Source organism: Notothenia rossii (genome assembly GCF_949606895.1).
Source record: "Notothenia rossii genome assembly, chromosome: 7".
NCBI lineage: Eukaryota > Metazoa > Chordata > Actinopteri > Perciformes > Nototheniidae > Notothenia > Notothenia rossii.
The window spans coordinates 36,686,159-36,706,475 of NC_136905.1; the positions used below are offsets into that span (position 1 = coordinate 36,686,159).

A 20,317-nucleotide genomic window follows, 5' to 3' on the forward strand; every position below is an offset into this window, starting at 1 on the left:
GCGAAATCATAGGATTTGAGGGTGGAAGCGGCTAAGCCCTTCCTCATAAAGAATCTAGCAGACTCGAGGTGCCGAGCTAGGGGACTCGTTTAGTGCAGAGAGAGGAGATGAAGTGGAGGGATTCCTACTGGTTGCGAGCTGGCTTCCGGGCAGAGGTTCCGGAATGTCTGGAAGTGAAAGCGAGAGAGGGAGTCAGCAACAACATTGAGGTGACCGGGAATATGGCGAGCTGTGATTAAGAAGTTGTGGATTATGGAGGACCGTGTGATGCTTTTCATGAATGGCATAATGTCACTGCACTGGGAGCGCGCCTTGTTAATGATTCCGACCACTGATTGGTTGTCGCACAGCACCGAGATGCGTTTACGGAACCACAGGTGACCCCATACGTGGCATGCAACGGCGATCGGAAAGATCTCGTGCAGAGCGGAGGATGAAACATGATTAGGGAATGACGGGGGCCATGACCCTGCGAACCACTCTCCCTGGAAGAAACCCCCAAAGCCAACGGATGGGGCGGCATCCGTGAAAAGCCTCATTGAGTCAGAGGAACACACGAGGTCATCGTAAAAGAAAGTAACTCCATTCCAGTGGGCGAGCAGGAGGGACCAGAAACGTAGGTCTGAGCGGCAGCCTTCGTCTAGGAAGACGCAGTCATGGAGGTTGTCGACCGCCGATGCTGCGTCCAGGAGGCGGGAGGTGAACGAGCGCCCCTGGGGGATGACGCGCATGGCGAAGTTGAGGTGTCCGAGAAGGGAGAGCAACTGTTGTTTTGTGATAACTTGTTGCTCGCAGTATGACTTGGTGATGTCCCGGATGCGCTGTAATTTGTCGGAGGGGAGAGACGCCTTCATGTCTATGGAGTCAAGGATAATGCCTAGGAACTCTAAGCGTGTGTCGGGACCTAACGTTTTCTCCTTGGAGAGAGGGACGCCTAACTCCTGAAAGCAATGTTTAAGCTTGGCCAGTGAGATCCCTGAGCTGTCCTGTGGTGGATCTATGAGGAGGAAGTCGTCCAGTAGGTGAAGGACGGAGGGGATTCTGACGATGTTCAGCAGAGCGCTTCCGAGAAGGAATTGAAAATGCAGGGGCTGCGTCTGCACCCGAAGGTCAGGCGAACGGCAAAATAGAGTTCGGACTCCCACTTAATACCGAACAAATTCCACTGAGACGGATGAATGGGGATGATTTTGAAGGCATCGGTAATGTCCGCTTTGGAGAGCCAAGCTCCGTGCCCTGTGAACTTGATCATTTTTATTGCATTATCCACTGAGGCATAGTGAAGGGAAAACTGATCTGGAGGGATGATACTATTGACGCTGCAGAATGGGCCGGAGCGGGGAGCGGACAGATAAAAAATCAGCCTCTTTTTTCCAGAGTATTTGCGTGTGGCTATTCCGATGGGATTTGAACGGAACTCTGAGAAGGGGGAGGAGCTAAAAGGACCGATTATGTATCCTTTGAGAAGTTCTTTGTCGATGAGCTGGGAAACTATGTTGGGTTCTTTAGCGGCTGACTGTAAGTTTTTTGCTACGAAAGTCACTGTGGGAGATGAGAGGACCCCTACCCTGAAGCCTTGGGAGAACCCTGACAGGAGATAGTCAACGAACGCGGAATCTTGGTGAGTAGAAAGCGCAGCTGCTAGTGAATTAAACACATAATTGTTATAGACTGTACTCATTGTTTCCAGTGAACATTACATTACATGTCACTTGTTAGACGCTTCTATCCAAAGCGACTTATATAGTACTGTGGCAATCCCAACAGGAGCAACATGTGGTGAAGTGTCTTGCCCAGGGACACCACAACATGCTGACTGCAGTGGGACACAAACTTCCTCTCCCAATCCGAAGATAAGCACACTATCGCACTATCCCACTGAGCCACAGCTTCCTGGTATACCAACCCAGTCTCATGGCATTTCGTGTTCACCAACACCATTTTTAATCTATTGATTAGTGTTCACCAACACGATTTTCCCCTTTTTTTTGTGTTGCACAGCACGATTTTAAAAGCAATATATTTCTATTGGTAGTCTCACGGCATTACATGTTATAGGAAGACCGGAAGCTGTGTGGTTCATAAAAGCATGTTCTGGAAAATGAATGGGGCTGAGAGCCTCAGGATACTGAAATCTGTAATTTTAAAATCCTTTTTTTCCTTCTAATTTGTTATTCTTTTCAAAATAACACACTGTTATTTACTCACCAATAACACACAATTATCCTTGTTTTTATTTATTTGTTTGATTCCATAATCTCCGGCTTTTTTAGCGTCTGTCAGGAACTGAATTTCAAAATAAAAATAACCGGAAACAGACGTAGGCCTCTAGGAGTTTAGGATGGCCGAAGACTACACTACCCATAATCCCCAGCTATCGTTTAGGACTACAGTCCCCGTGATTAATCTTCAAGCTCTTGGATTGGATGTTGGCGTGGCAGTTCGCCAAGGTTACGCCGAGTGTCAAACAGTTGTTTGAAATGGAACAAAACCACGCCAGAATATCCAAAACTGCAATTGAACGCCTCCCCAGAACTACACATGCTGGCTATTGTGTTTCGCAAAATGTTCTATGGGACGTCTCTACTGAACGTTTTCGTTTTTCCCACAATTAGAAGTTGCCATGACATTGGTGTTATCAAATGTAAAACATATAATTAATAAATGGGTGAAAATCGCTTGTGTCCATAATGCGCAGCATATACCCACTTGACAGCTCATTGTTACTTTGTAATTCTACTCCACTACAATTCAGAGGTTAGCCTGGTATTTTTACTCCACTACACTTTGAGTTACTTTACAGATTCTGATTAATGATGTGAAATATAAACAACCCTTAAATCAGACTTTAGTTACACCTGAGTAAAATTCAGGGAAGGTGATTGTCAAGTGCCAACAATCAGGAGAGATATTTGATAGTTGGTGCTTGAGAAGACTAAACATTTATCTGCAATTGACCTGAATGGAAATGAGTAATAAAGTATATTAATTACTCGTTATTCTCTACTAATAGTTAATTAAAAACTGTATATTATAGCTATTTTGCACATCCCTTTCAAGATTTCAAGATTTCCAAAGGTTTATTGACATATCATATACACAGCTACAGTGTATGCAATGAATGAAAATCTTGGGTCACAGGTTCCTCAACAGCGCATTACAAGACATCTATCAATATGTGTGTGTACCACCACCATTAAACTGTCATATTCTGCACATTTATTATACTATCTACATACATAAGAGTATAATGTATAATATCAGTTAAAATAAGTGCTTCAACGTAGTTAACATTGCAGGAAAGCAATATATTAGACGTTAAGTACTTTGTCAGGCTTAATATTTATCTGTAGATAGATACCCCCAAAGCTTTTTTCTTATTTAAAAGAAGACCTTAATCTAAAGTATTATTTAATGTTTGAATAAAGGTTAATTCGTTTTTCTGTTTTGCACCTCCTCCTATTAATATCTTTGTACATCCTGCACTAAACTGTTTTATTGTAGAGATCACTTATAGTATCTTCTTGATTTTTTATATTCTATATTTCTATTATTGACCTTCTACTTTCCCCCTATGAAAGTATGTACTCTTAATATATTTTTAATCGAATATAACACATAAAAACAATAATTCAATAACGTGCTTTAACCACTAGGCCAGGGATCACCAACTACATTTGTCCAAGGGCCAAAATGTATCAAATGGATACTATCGTGGGCCAGCGATTTTATATAGCCCAGAATTTTGAAGTTGGGGGGGGGGGGGGGGGTGCTCAGGTACTGCGGACCGCAGTTTAGCAGACTCTTCACGCTAACGAAGGATCACTTCTAGGCAGGGTTGGGAGGGTTACTTTGTAAATGTAATCAGTTACTGAATACATGCTCTGAAAGTAATCAGAATACAGTTACGTGTCTTAAAAATGTAACGTATTCAGATTACTTTTAGAATACTTTTGGAATACTTACTCTTTCCATAACAGATTGGTATGTTTTGGTGCACAGGAGACACTTATTTTACTGTTTTAATGGATTATCAAGAACTCAAACACAACATCTTGGTGTCATTCTGGACAGCTCCCTCTCATCTGCACCCCACATAAAAAACATCACCCGGACTGCATTCTTTGTACTGTATTAAAACCTTTCCTTGGAATATTTTATGAATTGTAAGGTGTCCTTGGGTGCTTTGAAAGGCGCCCCTAAATAGAATGAATTATTATTATTTGTTATTTGAAACAATGTAATAATAACTTTTAAAACTGTTTCCAGTCACTTGCCCCATGCATTCAGCTGCAGCAGGCCTTTCACTTTGATTTGATCCCGTTATGAAATGTCATCATTTCGACAATAAATAAATGCTACATAAACTTTATCTTACACATTTTATCCAACCATTTCCGTTTCTAACTTTCAATATATTTTAAAAGAGATCTCTCTCTCTCATCTGCGTGCGGGGGCGGGCCTCACAGACACGCTGCATCTCTCTCTCTCGCTCAAATGCTGCTGTGCAGTGTGCACACTAGGGGTTTCACCAACTAATCGACTAGTCGACTACCTTTACCACTAGTCGGCGCTGTAGGCCCTAGTCGTCTAGTCGTGAAAGAAATTGAGGTAAACGAGGTGCTGCAAAATGCTCCAAAACACGTCCGACATTCTTATGTATGGCAGTACTTCAACGAAGATGTAACCAACTCCACAGTGAAGTGTCGCTTGTTTACAGCTGTACTGAAATGCATCTGCTATGCGCAACCATCTGAAGATGAGACACCCGCTGCCGACAGCTAGCACTAGCAGTAATGCTAGCACCAGTGAGCAACGGACCGGTGTCAGCACTGAACAGAGGCAAACGAACAGCAAGAAAACACGGGTCAACAGTGATGCGGATGATGAGCTACGGGATTACTGCCAGCGGACACCTCATATCCCCACAATGGATAATCCACTGGAGTGGTGGGCAGAAAACGTGCACCGCTTCCCCCGCTTTCGAGGAGCTACGTGGCTATTCCAGCCACAAGCACCCCGAGTGAGAGGGTTTTTTCCCTGGCAGGCAACACTGTCACCCGAAAGCGGTCAAGCCTCCTTCCCTCACATTTCGATGCGTTGGTGTTCAAACCAAACCAAAAATATGGAAAGGTGGACATTATCGTGGAGGACAGCGAATAAAGTGTTGCGCACTGGATTTACGTGGCATTTATGTAAACAAGAGTTTTTTGCTGTTGATTTTGGTGAGTCCAGTTACTGTTTGTTATTTACTCAGCCATGCAACACAAATTAAAATGCAGTGTTTAATGTTACTGTATGAGTTCCAATATAAAATACAGTTGTACACCTCTCTTTGTGTGTCTTTATTATGACGTAACGACTAGTCGACTACTATTTTGAAAAATTTGTCGACTAGTAAATATTGGTAGTTGTGAAACCCCTAGTGCACACAGTTCAGCAGGTAATGAATATTACATTTTGTGAGGAAACTTTTCCACCAATAAGTATTCCAAAATGTATTCACTTCAGGTTTACGAAAGAACTGTAATCTGATTACTCGTTTTTCAAATGTAACGCCAGCTGAATACAGTTATTACGTAACACTGTTACATGTATTCCGCTACTGTCCCGCAGCTCCTGCCTCTCGGTTGGACTCTGTCGCAGCGGCGCTACCAGTGGTGCGGAGCGCATTAACCAGACTCTTCACAACGAAGGATCAATTATTCTTCAAGGCAGAGAAATAGTGATGTTTCGGTCGCGAACGAGCCGGCTCTTTTAAGTGAACGACGGGGGCCGGTTCGCGCCCGCGAACGAGCCGGTTCTTCTTCTTTTTTTTTGCGGAGGGATCTAGATCTGCATGAAGGCACATTATGCAATGTGCACATTATCCCGCTTATTACATGGCCACATTCTCAACAAAGTAACGACATGACTCCCAATATTAATTGAAATGCTTCTTTATTTAGAAAAGGATTTTATTGATTTAAAAAATAGTTGTATGTATTTATTTAATTTGACATGCATCCGCTAAATAAAAATAGTCCGTTGTTACTGTTTGAACTAACGTAGTAACGACAGGAACTGCTTCGATAGTGTTTTTGAGGAGCTTTTTGATTACATATTTGAAAACATCGTTGCTTGCTTTAAAAGTAGCACAATTCATTATGTCAAACCTTGGAAAGTATCTAGATATCCCTGCCCTAATGCCAAAGTAAATATCAACTGAATATGTGTCGCCATCTATGTCTGGACCGCATGCGTAAAAAGGATGGTTTCTGCCCCGTTACTTCTCTTCTTACTTCTATAAGAATAAAACACGGAGGAGGGAGATCTCTTTTTCTGCCCCTCTTCTGAGAGCCCTGCAGCTGATCTCAGAGCACGCTCCACTCTCCTGCAGGGGGCGTGGTCAGCTGCAGCTCACAGAATCGGCCTTTTCTTTAAATATAATTGTAAAATGTCGATACAGTAGCCCCTTTTTTAAAATAGTTTTTATAGGTGTTGCTATCTGTTTTGTGTAGCGTGGTTCTACAAGCAAGTCAGTGCATTCATGGGGTGGTATCAGAGAGTTACAAGGGTCTGTAAAAGCAATGAAAACATTTGGCCACAGCAAATCATTTATATTAAACATGTAATTTTTACTTTTGAATACTTCAGTACAAAGGATGGATTGATTAATTTAAGTGATATATGTGTACACATAGGCCTATACATCATTCATTAGTCAAAACAGGGCTACATTTGATTTCATTATAAAAGGTATAATATGTGGTACACTGAAGAGCCGTTTGGGAGCCGAAAGAGCCGGCTCTTCTTGGTGAGCCCGAGCCAAATGATCCGGCTCACCAAGAAGAGCCGGAATTCCCATCACTACAGGGAAAGTTACGCAATACGCAGTCTACTGACCCGCAGCTGCTGCCTCTCTGTTGGACTCCGGTACTGCACCTTACTCACGAGACTTTGTAAAAAAAAAAATATTGGTGGGAGGCGAACGCAGTAACCACTCCGCCAACGTCACAGTCACCCCCGTCGTGCGGGCCGGATGAGAATGTCTGGCGGGCCGGATGTGGCATGTGTACAACATCTGAAGATGTGTAGTTTTATTCATGCTTTCACATAATTTTACAGAATATTGCTATACTATTTAAGACTCAGTATTTACATTCTTATATTCAAAGAAAATCAGTAATATCTACAAGTCCTTTTATATCAGCTGTGCACTGTTATTGTGTAAATATAACCTATCTATGAATTAGATCAAATGTAAAAGTCAGCCGAATTAGTGTTGATACTGCAAGGAGACGTATTGTGTGAAGAGAAATTGAAGATGTTCAGGGCTCGACAGTAACGGTTGCCAAGTTGCCATTGGCAACCATTCAGAAAAAATATCAACCACTTCTTGGCCTTTGGTTGCCATCAGTGGCAACCATAACATAAAAAAATAAGGACAGCAAACAGCTAAATGTGCACCCCAAAATAGATAAATGTTAATTATTTGTTGTATTAAGGCGAGACACGGCAGGCAAAAACATCGTTTTTCAAGCACTGGTCAATTTTGAGATTTTGTGCTATTTTGATTCTATAACATGTTTTCTTTCAGGCTTTTGGAAGGAAAACGTACAAAATACACATTTAAGTGTTTATTTGACAATAGTTTGTCTATTTGCGTCAGTAGATTTCTCCTAAATTCACCAAAAGTTAGCTTTCTAACGTAACATAAAGTACCGCGACCGCTGTGTGCACCATGTCAACAGAGATATCGTTGGAAAGCTCTGTCTTTCCTGCACAATCTCATCGGATCCAAATATGGTCATTTCCTTTGTATCAGCGATCAATCGGGAAAGCACAAAGGGGTCTTAAACCAAGAAACAAAATCTCATTGGCTGGTGTCAATTTCAGACAACGTGATTCGTTCAGATGCGTCACGTGGTGTGCTAAAACACTTCCTGGTTAGCTTTCCGCTAGAAATTGAAATCTCAAAATGGCAAAAGAACGGCGAAAAAAAAGTTTACAGAGAAGACGACAACAATTATCCCTTGCACGAAGCAAGATTATACAAAAAACAAATGACCCCGAACATGAAATACCTTCACGGAGTGCGTCGAGGCGCAAGCTGTCATCCAGAGAACAGGAGGGCTTAGCTAGCGCCTCGCTGCAATCTTTAAAGGTCGTTTTCTCCAAATGAGTTTTTTTCCTACTCTGAGTTCGAAATTTCAACTTCAGTAGCACGTAGACACACCAAACCTTCCAGTTATATTATTATCAATATTATGAAGGCTTTTACAGAAGGGTTTGTTCATATATCATTCATAGCCTTAATTATACAACATTGTATATCTAAAAACATGGCAAAAATTGATATTTTAGGGCTGTTGACAGTATTTTCTGATTTATGGAGTGATAAAAAGAGATATCCAAAATCCCTTCTGTAAAAGCCTTAGATACTAATATGACTACAAAATGAAACAAGAATTTTGAACCTGGCTTTATCCAAAGTTCAGATTTCGATTCCTGAAATGTGTTAAAATATGCACATATTTGATGACATAATGGCTAATTTGCATATTTAAACATGCTATTTCAGAACACTTGTAATACAAAAGACAATTGCCTTATTGTAAGTAATTAACTGGAGAAATTTCTAGCTGATACCTTTAAGTTAAAAAAATTACCGTATTCACCTGGGGTGTCTCGCCTTAAGAGTGATATTTAATTATTGTTATGACCATTCGGAACCTGATAGGCTACTTAAATTGCACGTGCATTGGTGTGATTACGGAGCCAGAAAGCGATGCACGTTTACTCGCGTGTGTGGTGCGCTGTGTGTTTGTTTTACAAAAAATGGCGAAGAAAATTAAGTTGTTTGACTGTGCGGTAAAAAGTTCAACCAACACCTCAACTTCTCAAACGAATATTCAGTGATTCAACCAAGCAGCAAACTCTGTGGAAGAGCCGGGACGCCAATACGGAAGTGGCACACACTGCAGTTCATATATTGGCCGATAGGGACTGACTGCAGAAAGGAGCAATTTCCATAGGCCCCCATGTTAAAATGCCCAACTTTACAGCAGAAAAAAAACATGTTTCTACCCATGGATGCAATAAATATTATTATGAATATAGTTAGATTCCACCTTCATGATTATGGATCTGTGAGTGAATTGTTTTCTAACACGACCCTTTTATTTATATTAGGTCTTAAAGTTTTTGCATAAATTAGGGCGTGGTCACATTGAGTGACGGCTCTGTGAAGCGACTTCTGCTGTTAGCTTCTTGTCTCTCTGCTAGCTGCTCCGTGAAGCTACAGGCACTCTGCCTGTTCAGCTCATCCAGGGAACACAACTTGCCCCCGGCCGTGTTTGTTTGTTCTTCATGCTTTTATATCGGACTATTGTGACTCGCTCTGCAGTTGAAACAGACGGTGCATGAATGCGGTTTTGCGGTAAGTGAAATTTGAGTACTTATTTATGTTTTAATGATTTTAATCAATTACGTAATTAATGTTACGGCTTGGGTATAGCGTGTAAGCCAGTGGTAGCTACGTCGGTGCTAACGATGCTAATAGTAGCCTCCAAGTTAAAATCATAGATTATATTTATAAAGGTTAAAATGAAATAGACAAGTGTTAAGCGTTCAGTGGGATAATACTGTTGAACAAACAGCTTCTGTTTGAGGTTGGTAAAATAAGGTCATCCTTGTAACTTAGAGAGATGATTATTATGTAGGTAGGAACTGTATGCATGCTAAGGTTAATTAACATTGGCTATGCTCAAGTATGTAGACAAGCTAATGTCGAAGTAGTGTATGTGAAATCAACCTCACAACAAGATGTGTGTATATTACAATTATTAATGTCATATTTCAAGATGATTACTTAAATATTAAAATATGGTTGGTTGAGCCGGAGTTAATTATTGAGCTTACACGTTAACATCACAGTCATCTGAAGAACAAAACTAAACCTTGTTGTTTTTATGAATTGCATAACCAAATGGGTATCAAATAAACAGCAAGCATTGTTAACACAACTTCCAAAGTTACAGTAAAATAAAAAGGACCCTGACTCGGACAATACACAATCCAACATGTTCAACAGAAGAGAATCCGTTATATTGTTTGTACACATGGTACTTTACATATATATATGTTTGTTTAAGGTGTCCAGGTGATGCAAACAGGCTGGACCAGAGAGTGAGAGACAGAACTGGACTCCTCACAGCAGTGAACTTCAGCACAGGTACAAATACTATTTTTTTCATACTGTACAAAAGATCAAGAAAGTATTGACTTTAATACACTGATATACATTCCATTAAACAATACTAAATACTAGATCACCTACACACCAGTGAAGTTGAGGTTTTTTTCTGTGCAAAAAGTTACATTTAGATGTTAACAAGCTATATAATTTTGTCAGCTTTCTAATTTAATGTATTAAAGGCAAAGATATTTAACACATAGTGAGAACTGCTACTATTTATCTCTCAATATTGTCTGTAAAAAACGTGGTAAAAGTTATTCTTTCAGTGAGACAACAGAGCAAGCTTCTCCAGTTGCACTACGTTTTGATAACAGTTAAATATTATTTTGATAATAACGTATATTTCAATGTTGATGAACTTCATATTTTTCATTCATAATCTGATTGTTTTTGTAGCTCACTGTTGAAATAAAAAAAAAACATTACAATTACAAAATAATTATACCTACAGCCCCTAAACACACAAACATACCGCTTTCATAAATAACACACTTGTTCTGCAATAATATGTTTTATGTTTCCTGTCATTTTTGTTAGGAAAGGACATGCCTGAAAGACACAACATTTTCTCCTTCTCCGAGGGTCAAGAAGAACATCCAAGAGGAACATTAAAAGCTGATGCTCTGAGATTTTAAGACCAGTACACTAAGAAACTACTTTTATTGTAGAAACAGTCAGCTGATCGAATGCACCTATTTCCACATCTACACTCCATCAGCTGATTATTTCTATTTGCCTCGCTTTATGAGCTTCACATCACTTGTGCCTTGTACCGCAGAGTTTGCAACGTCACAAATAAATGGGGCCAATCTTCAGTCAGATGTAATCTAACATTTTCAGTAAGAATAATGGATAAAAGGAGTGCAAATAAAAAATACAATTTATTGAAATGTGAACCAAAATGTAATCAAACATGTTTTAAATAAAAAACACATATGGACAAAAGGTGTAAAACTATTAAAGGAAACACATTTAGTCAAATAACGTGACAGACTAGGCCTGTGCAGTTGGTATCAGCTTTGCCCAGCATGGGCTCCTCCATCAGGCCTGGACCTCCTCACAGAGGAAAGACCCTCAGTCCTCTCCAAACCAACAGACAGGACGTCCATCAGACGGAGGTTTCTCCCTGAAGTCTCTGCAGCTTTCTGGAAACCACGCTGTCTCAATCCGTCCACACTGAATATGAGAGGGGGAAAATGAGAATAACAAATGCTTCAGACAATAAGAAACATAAAGTTGACTGTTGAGTTGCTCAGTTTTTTTAGATTGTCAATACTATTACTGTATAACTAATATATCAGGTTAAGAAGCACATTCAAATAACGATTGGTCTTTAAATACATGTTGTCTTTTGAATTGTTTGTCTCAAGTCAAGGATCTAGAACTGGTACTTAGTTTTAATGATACAGTCTGGTTATTATCCTGTTTGGAGGAGGCCTCACAGGTAAGAGCACTAACTAGCTACCATCACATGTACCTTAGCTTGACTTAAATGTATTAAACGTATAATTAAGTGATATCAAAATATAAATAACTAATGTCATGCAAACATATTAATATTTGCTTGATTCCGGTGTTGAATTTAGCACAATTGCATACAAACGTTAAGGGATTTTAAGATTCTGAAGTATTATGCTAAAAACTCAATAACTTTATAGTTATATTTATAGTTTTGCTGAATAGTTTCATGTCCGCTTATCTTAGAAACGTAAAATGCCACAGCAGTGTGAAGATGGGGAGCATGTTAGCTTAGCTTGGTAGCTTCAGCTAGCTCTGGAACTTTCAGCTTGGAGGCAGCAGGTCCGTAGTACCCCTCACTGCAGTGCGCAGTACCACAGGCCCCTCCTTCTCAACCTCAAGATCGCCCCTCCTTCTCAACCTTTGAGCACGTGACGGGACGCCCCTCCTTCTCAACCTTTGAGACACGTGACAGGACGCCCCTCCTTCTCAACCTTTGAGGCACGTGACGTCCCGACTCCCGTGTTGTGTACTTACCCAGTCACAAAAGTCACATATTATATCTTATATTATTAATATATATATATATATTACATCAGTGAAGCTCGTCACGTGCCTCAAAGGTTGAGAAGGAGGGGCCGTCCCGTCACGTGTCTCAAAGGTTGAGAAGGAGGGGCGATCTTGAGGTTGAGAAGGAGGGGCGTGTGGTACTGCGCACTGCAGTGAGGGGCTTCTCGCAGGTCCCGACTCGGCTCCGCCTCTTTGCCCTTATTTGGAGCAGGCTGGAGAAGGCGGGAGTTGAACTCTGACGTCACTGTCGAGCCGTTAGTGGCCGACTTCGCCTACTAAGGGCTTCTCGGCAACTCTGCAGAATCCTATGGGTGACGTCACGGACCCTACGTCCATTTATATAGATACAGTCTATGGATTCAACTGATAAAGCGTAAGGTAAACCCGAACAAAAAGCTAAAAGGAATGTTGTCCATTCACTTCCGGTAAAAGTTCCTTCAAAATAAGAGTCCCGATCTTATTACTACCAAAATAAAAGTGCAAAACGATACTTTACCATAGGAAAATATTGGCATAAAATTATAATCACTTCTATAAAAAGGTAACACATTTTAAATATAGTTAGACATATTAAAGGTAATTTACAGCATTAATAATTAATATCTAATTTTTAACTGTGAATGGTTTTCATTTATTTAACATTTGAAATGTATTAGTCTGGCCAATCCAAGACTTCAATGCTGAAGGGCCAGTGAAGCTATGGTGGGGATCAGCACAAAGATCAATAAAACCCACATTTGAAAGGGAGGGAGACAACGGATGACCAAGAAACTGGTGACTTGCTCAATTCATTTGTGAGGGATCTATTAAGAACATGACAGCAGCTGCACTACTGGTATTTTGTATACCAGGAATTGAGGGTGGACAAGTGTACTACCACTTAAGTTTAAAATAAGTGTGTTAATGACTTATTGTAAAGCATTTGAACATTCTTTTGTGTCACCTGTTCATTATTAAGTTGATGTATAACTGTATAGTATCTTAATTATTTAAAATATAAGGTATCTAAAAATGGCAACCGTATTTTCAGTTTTGGCAACCAAAAGCTGATGCCTGGTTGCCAGCCTGGCAACCACTTTTAAAAGTTAGAGTTGAGCCCTGATGTTGTTTAATTGTTGATATATTTATGATCCACGTCAATTCTTCAGTTTCGGCGGCATTTCTTCCAGTTTTTCCAATCAGCGAGCTTAAACCATAGCTGAGGATCTTGGGTAATAGCTCGAAATGCCTACGTCTGTTTCCGGTTATTTTTATTTTTGAAATTCAGTTCCTGATGGACGTCATAAAAGCCGGAGATTATGGAATTAAACAAATAAATAAAAACAAGGATAATTGTGTATTATTGGTGAGTAAATAACAGTGTGTTATTTTGAAAAGAAAAGCTCTCCCAGCCCAGGCCAGCAGCTCCAGCCAGCCCCCCGGAAGAGGGCGAAGGCGCTCTCGCGGCCGCGGGGGCAAAAGGTCTAAAAAAGCAAGTCCTCCAGGAGCTAGCTCGGCCAAGAAATCCTCAACGCCTCAGGCTCGCTCCAGCGGCGCTCAGCAGCCCAGCGCCGCCCAGCCCAGCGCCGCTCAGCCCGGGAGCTCCGGCACTCAGCCCCTCTTCGATGGCAGCCTAGTCAACACACTGCAATCTCTGGCAAGTTCTATGCTCTTAATCGACGCTCGCCTCCAGTCCATGGAGAGAGGCCAGGCCGGAGCTTCAACCTCTGCGGCGGCCCCACCGGGTCAGGATTTAGCATTAGGCACGGTAGTTCCTTCTCACTCTCTGGCTTTCGCCCTCCCGGCTCCTCCCTCAGGTAGGCCCTACATTCCCCAAGCCGCTAACATTTCCTCACGGCTCAGAGCTAAGATCCTCGACGGGAAAGACATTAATTTAGTCAGCCTTATTCTGCCGTCCCCGGAGTGTGACAAAGCGTCGCCTCGGGAGGAAGCATTACTGCAGTATTTAAATCTGCAGACCCCCGGCTCCTCAAAGACCTTTCTATAGGACAATTTCTGGTAGCTTTTAGCATCTTCCGCGATGCCCTCTGCGCAGTTTACCCTGAAAGGAGAGTGGAGTTAGATGCTTATCTGGCCATGATCGGCGATCTTCACATCAAATACGCGAAATCCGTGTTTTACCAATACCATAAAAGCTTCTCTAGCAAAGCAGCGCTGCACTTAGCTCATTCTAACATCCGCCTGGACTGGTCCGTGCTGGATACCGAGCTGCTCGTTATGGCTACCGGCGGGCAACAAGTCGTCTCGTGCATCAGTTGCGGAGCGCAGGGCCACACCTCTCCGCTCTGCCCTTCAGTGCCTCTCTCCGGGTCTAGCGTTTTCCCCACGCAGTATTGTGGGAACAATAAACCAAACCGTCAGGTGATCAAACAAGGGGATAATAAGATTTTTGTTTCTTTTAATGAGAACGTGTGTTCCTACCCTCATTGTACTTTTCTTCATATTTGCAGTACCTGCAGGGATGCTCACCCGAGGTCAGTTTGCCCAAGGCGCCGGCCCCCCTTCCCGCGCCAGAATCAACGTGGTGGAAAAACCTCTTAGAAACATCACCCCTCAACTTCCATTAACACCACACATTTAGCAGCTGCGCTTTCGACTCACCCAAATCCCGTGTTCGTTGATTATCTTTTGTAAGGGCTCTCTCAAGGGTTCAGGGTAGGGGTCCTTTCCCCCCCCAAAACAACCTGCAGTCAGCCACCAAAGAACCCACCATAGTCTCTCAGCCCATTCAAAAAGAGCTCAACAAAGGATATTTAATCGGTCCTTTCCATTCCTCTCCGTTCCCAGTGTTCCGGACAAGCCCAATAGGGGTCGCTACACGCAAATACTCTGAGAAGAAAAGGCTCATCTTCGATCTGTCCGCTCCTCGCGCTGGCCCATTTTGCAGCATCAATAGCCTTATTCCCCAGAGTATTTTTATCTTCATTACGCTTCAGTTGATAATGCCATCAAGCTCATCAAATTCGCAGGGCAAGGAGCGTGGCTCTCCAAAGAAGACATTACTGACGAGTTCAAAATAATTCCCATTCACCCATCTCAGTGGCACATGTTCGGTATCAGATGGGAGTCCAAATTCTACTGGTGCAGAAGTAGCCCTTGCATCTCCTCTCTCTTTTCCGCTTCCAGAAATTCCGGAACCTCTGCCCAGAAGCCAGCGCTCAACCCGTCAGGATTCCTCCCCTGCATCTTCTCTCTCTCTTCTAAATAGAAGCCCCCTAGCAAGGCACCTCGAATCCGCCAGGTTTTTCATGAGGAAGGGCTTAGCCGCTTCCACCCTTAAAACATATGATTTAGCTTGGAGAACCTTCGCTTTATTTTGCTTTTCCGTTGGCATTACACTTAAACCCGTTCTCATCTCCACCGTATGCGCCTTCATGTGCTACTGCGCCACTGATCGCCACCTCAAACCCCAATACATCCGGGGCCTCTTAGCAGGAGTTCAGTTTAACATTCGCTGTTTCGATCCCGGCTTTCCCAGCCTGTTCGCAAATCAGTCAGTCAAACTCATTCTCAAAGGTCTTATTAAAACATTTCCCCCTGCCTTAGACCAGAGACGTCCTATTATACTCTCCACTTTACGCCTTATGCTCTCCAAACTTAGAAGTGGGTTATTCTCCCCTTATATTGATGCACTACTTGATGCTTTATTTCTCCTAGCTTTTATGCTTTCCTCGGACCAGGTGAATTTACCACAGCTTCTCTAACGTTTGTTTCCAATCGAGACGTCTGCTTGTCTGACATATCCTTTCACGCCAGCCATTTTAGCTTACATCTTAAGCACTCCAAATGCGGCGGCGCCTGCTCCGTCATCGCCGCCCGCAACGACTCCCAGTTCTGCCCTTATAAATGATGATCAAATTCCTACAGCTTAGACCTACCTCTAATCCCCTCTCTCCATTATTTCTTATCTCAGGGAATTTTCCCTTAACTCAACGACAGTTCAACCACTATTTAAAGCAAGTGCTCATGAAATCCGGGTTATCCCCCCTCCTATACACGGGACATTCATTTAGAATAGGTGCAGCTACTTCCACTGCTCATCAAGGCGTCTCATCCTCATCCCTGCAACAACTCGGACGGTGATCCTCCTCCGCTTTCTCATCCTACATTCGTCCGGACCTCAGTGCCGTGCTGGCTATCCAAAGGTCTCTCCAACCTTAAATTGGTACGTATGCATATAACTGGTGGTGGTTCTTTAGCATGTCAGCACGTATATTTGCCCCGCGGCTCATGCTTATCTTGACATGTCTTACCCTGTACGTCCAGGTTGTAACCTTCGGGTCCGTATTAAATGTGTCCCTGCTAAGTCAGGTTGCCCCGTAGGTCCGGGACGCCCTGTACGTCCGGGATGCCCCGTACGTCCGGGATGCCCTGTATGTCCAGGACGCCCTGTATGTCCGGGAAGCCCTGTACGTCCAGGAAGGATGCCTCGGAGGTATTAGTATGTCTAAAATCCCCACATGCACTAACCTCTCATTTCATCCATAGATCTCCACTGCATACCACAAGGTAAGATTTCATCACGTTCAGTAATCCATACTTTCACTTCTTTTGGGGGTTCATCGGAAACGGTTCTTTCCCTTCCCGAATGATATCCTACAAAACCTGGGCCTAATCGCCAAACACCATTTTATTCACTGTTATAATCTGTCATCATTATGTTTCATTTATATAATGTGACCCGATAATAAACATGTATTCCATACATCACGTCTCTCTTGATTGAAATGAAGCTCAGCGCAAGTTCAGGCAGGAAGACCTATCACTTCGTATTGCACGTCATGGCAATATTCGCTCGCTTCACTAATTGATAGGGAGCGCCACTCCTCAAGCTAACCTATCACTTCCCTCCATCCACAAGCCTAATTATCGCACCTGTTAATCCCTCTATATTAGAGATGTTAAGATTCACCGATTCGCATCGGTGCACCGGCATAAACGTTCAAGATGCGAGTGCACCGGTTGAAAGAGTGCACATCGGCTACAGTTTGGGTTGAACCGGGTTGAACTCGCGATGCATCGATTGCGTAGCGTCTTTGCATCGGTAAAAAACCGATTCATTCATATAAAATCCCCTTATCTTGTCAACGCTCAGCAGAGACGATCTTTGATATTTGCTTCGCCACTACGGAGAACGAGAGTCCCAGTTATCAACACACACGGAAGTTGAGGAGAAAGAGAAACACAGCGCACCGAAAAATACCTACAAATCAAACGTTTGGCAACACTTCGGATTGTTCAAGAAAGACGGTGTAATAGTCATTTATGCTATATAGTTGACCGCAGGTCATGGAGAGTAATAAGGTATCCGCAGTGCTTGAATTGGAATAAAAAAGGTGCCAGTACTCTAAATCAGCAACAAGTATTTGGCACAAAGTCATAGTATATCCTATAATGCTGGTGGGTTTGTCTCTTTACTGTATATTTTAGAAAGGCTCACTGTACTTAAACAAAATGACTCGGGGTGCATCTGAGATTAGAAGGGGTGCAGTGGTAAAGTGCTATTTTTATAAGTGGGGAGTGGACCTGACACCCTCTAGTCTAGGGGGGTCCGGGGGCATGCTCCCCCGGGAACATTTTTTTTAAAATATTGAAGTTAGATGCATCACTCTGGTGCACTTTGAGAGCAAAATGAAGAGATATATGGATACCTCTCAACATCCATAATGAAACAACTGTAAACAGATTTACTTTTTCTTTATGGATATAAAAGAAAGTAAAGCTTGACTCCTACTGGCTGGTTAAATGACTCCTCGTCCCTGAGGCCACTACCAGTTTTTTGTGCCATTTTGCTGGATTTATTTGTCAATAGCATTGCTGCACAAAGTGATAGCCCTCTAGTTTAAATTTACTACCCAAAAAGAAACATATGGAGATGGGTTACTATTTAAAAAAAATAGCAAATCTATTTGGGAACAGTGGGGCCGGGCCTCAAATCCTATAGGGGGGTCTGGGGGCATGCTCCACCGGTAAGATTTTTTTAAAAAAGGTTGGACTTAAATGCATCAATCTGGTGCATTTTGAGGGGGAAATAAAGAGACTACACCCATATGAAACAAAAATGTATACATTTAAATAATCATAAAATCATAAGTACATGGCCATAACCAATAACATACAATATCCAATATGAAAAAACATTGAAACTTGTTTATTTATTTGTTTTTGGTTCATTTATAGTTGTGAGTGTGTCTGGGCTCCTGAATCGGCCTCTCCTGTCTCCCTCCTCTCCCCCTGCTCCTCTTTGAGGCAACAGCAAAGACTAGTTTTAGCTCTCAACAAGTTTATCTTACCTTTTTTCACCTAGTTAACATTTTGTTTGTATTATTCATGCATATTTTACTAATCACTACCCCCTCAAATGGAAATATGTGTTTACATAAATGGTGACCGAACCGTTTGAGACCCACTGAGATAACCTAAACTACGTTAACTATCTAAAGACTCAGAGAGTAATTTACCTCACCAGAGCTGAAGTTATCACCCTCTCAGTCTGTCAGCAAAGGACTCTCCCTCCACCTTGTTGTTGAAACAGCTCCTGATATCCGTTAGCGCAGCTAGCTAGCACCAGATGCTAACAACAATACACGTAACCGGTGCGCGGACTTTGTCGCTCGCTCGCGCCACACATACACCAACACACACCCTCCCGAGCTTGAATGACACGCAGAGACCAATCGAGTGCATTAGTATGATCTGTATGAAAGTGGCAATGTCGGCAGGCCACGTCATGTAGACAGCCAGTCACCCTCTGTGAGGCAGAGTCAGACCCACATTTACGCTGCGTTGCGTTTACAATATATACGTATATTGCCGGCGGCTGAGTACCAGCATTTTACTGAGTACCGGCACCTTGCCGGTACTCAGTAAGAAGTGCCGGTACCACATGGGTAAAAATCAGAAGTGCCGGTACTGCGTACCGGTGAGTACCGGCCCAATTCAAGCACTGGGTATCCGTAGACCTTTGTATGAGGTATCTTTATTACTTAACAGGTCTACAGCCATGATACATAGATCCGTCCTAGATGCAGACTTGCATACACACAGTATCACTCCGCAGCCGCACCCCATCAGTAACATTCTGATGGTATATGTGCGCGTCACTATTACTACAGACGGTCAATTTGAAAAATCACTCGCAAATTGTTAACGATGCAGAGCCGCTTTAAAGTACACAAGTAGTACGAGGAACTTAGCAACGCACATAAAGAGGCGACGTGGGGTCTGGGGCTGAAAAGAGAAACCTGAAAGTGAGACATATGAGTTAAATCACTTAGTGAGGTGTTCTGTCAGAGAGAGGTGTTTAGCTTACAGCAGCCTGTGACGGCCAATAATAATTTAAATGTCTTCCTTACTGTAAGCGGTTATGAAATACCTGTTTGTGAAAGGTTATTTGTTTTCTTTATTGTTCAGATAGAAACCACTGCTTTCTGCTCACTGGTGAGTTAGCCTCTGAGTGTTAAGCACATCAGGCTGGCAGCTGTATGGGCATTGCTCTATGGTAGCTGTTATTTGCACATTGTTAATCATGAGCAATGCATCCTTACATTGTTTAACTGTGAGGTGTTATACAATTGTACTCTGGAGAGCTTTTAAAGGTAAAAAAATAAACGGCATGATGGGATGTGCAGTACCAAATATGTAAAGCACTTTTTTGTTAATGTATGATTTGCTGCATATCAGGAATAAAACAAAAATCCTCTGTCGTACCATATTGAAGTATCATTATTTTTGCATCGTGTTGAATCGCATCGTATCGCCCCGAATCGCATAATGTTGAATCAAATCGTATCGAACTGTATCGCAACAGGGGTGAATCGTATCGTATCGCATCGCCTGGTGTTTCAAAGGTATCGTTAATGTATCGTATCGTGGCAACGTATCGAGATGCGCATCGCATCGGCCTCAGTGATGGAGATGCACATCCCTACTCTATATATGCTCTCCCCTTTTCCATCAGCTGTCTTCCAGGTGTCAACGCGCAACCCTCCTCCACCCCTTCGCCTCCTGCTTCCAACTCAGGGCCAAGCTTAACCTTCTCCCTTCCAA

The 20,317-nt window shown here is 42.4% G+C and overlaps 1 long non-coding RNA gene across 1 annotated transcript; it reads left to right on the top strand.

The window, feature by feature from the left end:
- Positions 1 to 8,694: 8,694 nt before the first annotated feature.
- On the top strand, positions 8,695 to 10,966 carry LOC307013649. Its single transcript, XR_013801011.1, has 3 exons — positions 8,695 to 9,421; positions 10,137 to 10,216; positions 10,778 to 10,966. It is a non-coding gene; the product is annotated as an uncharacterized lncRNA (long non-coding RNA).
- The last annotated feature ends 9,351 nt before the right edge of the window (positions 10,967 to 20,317 follow it).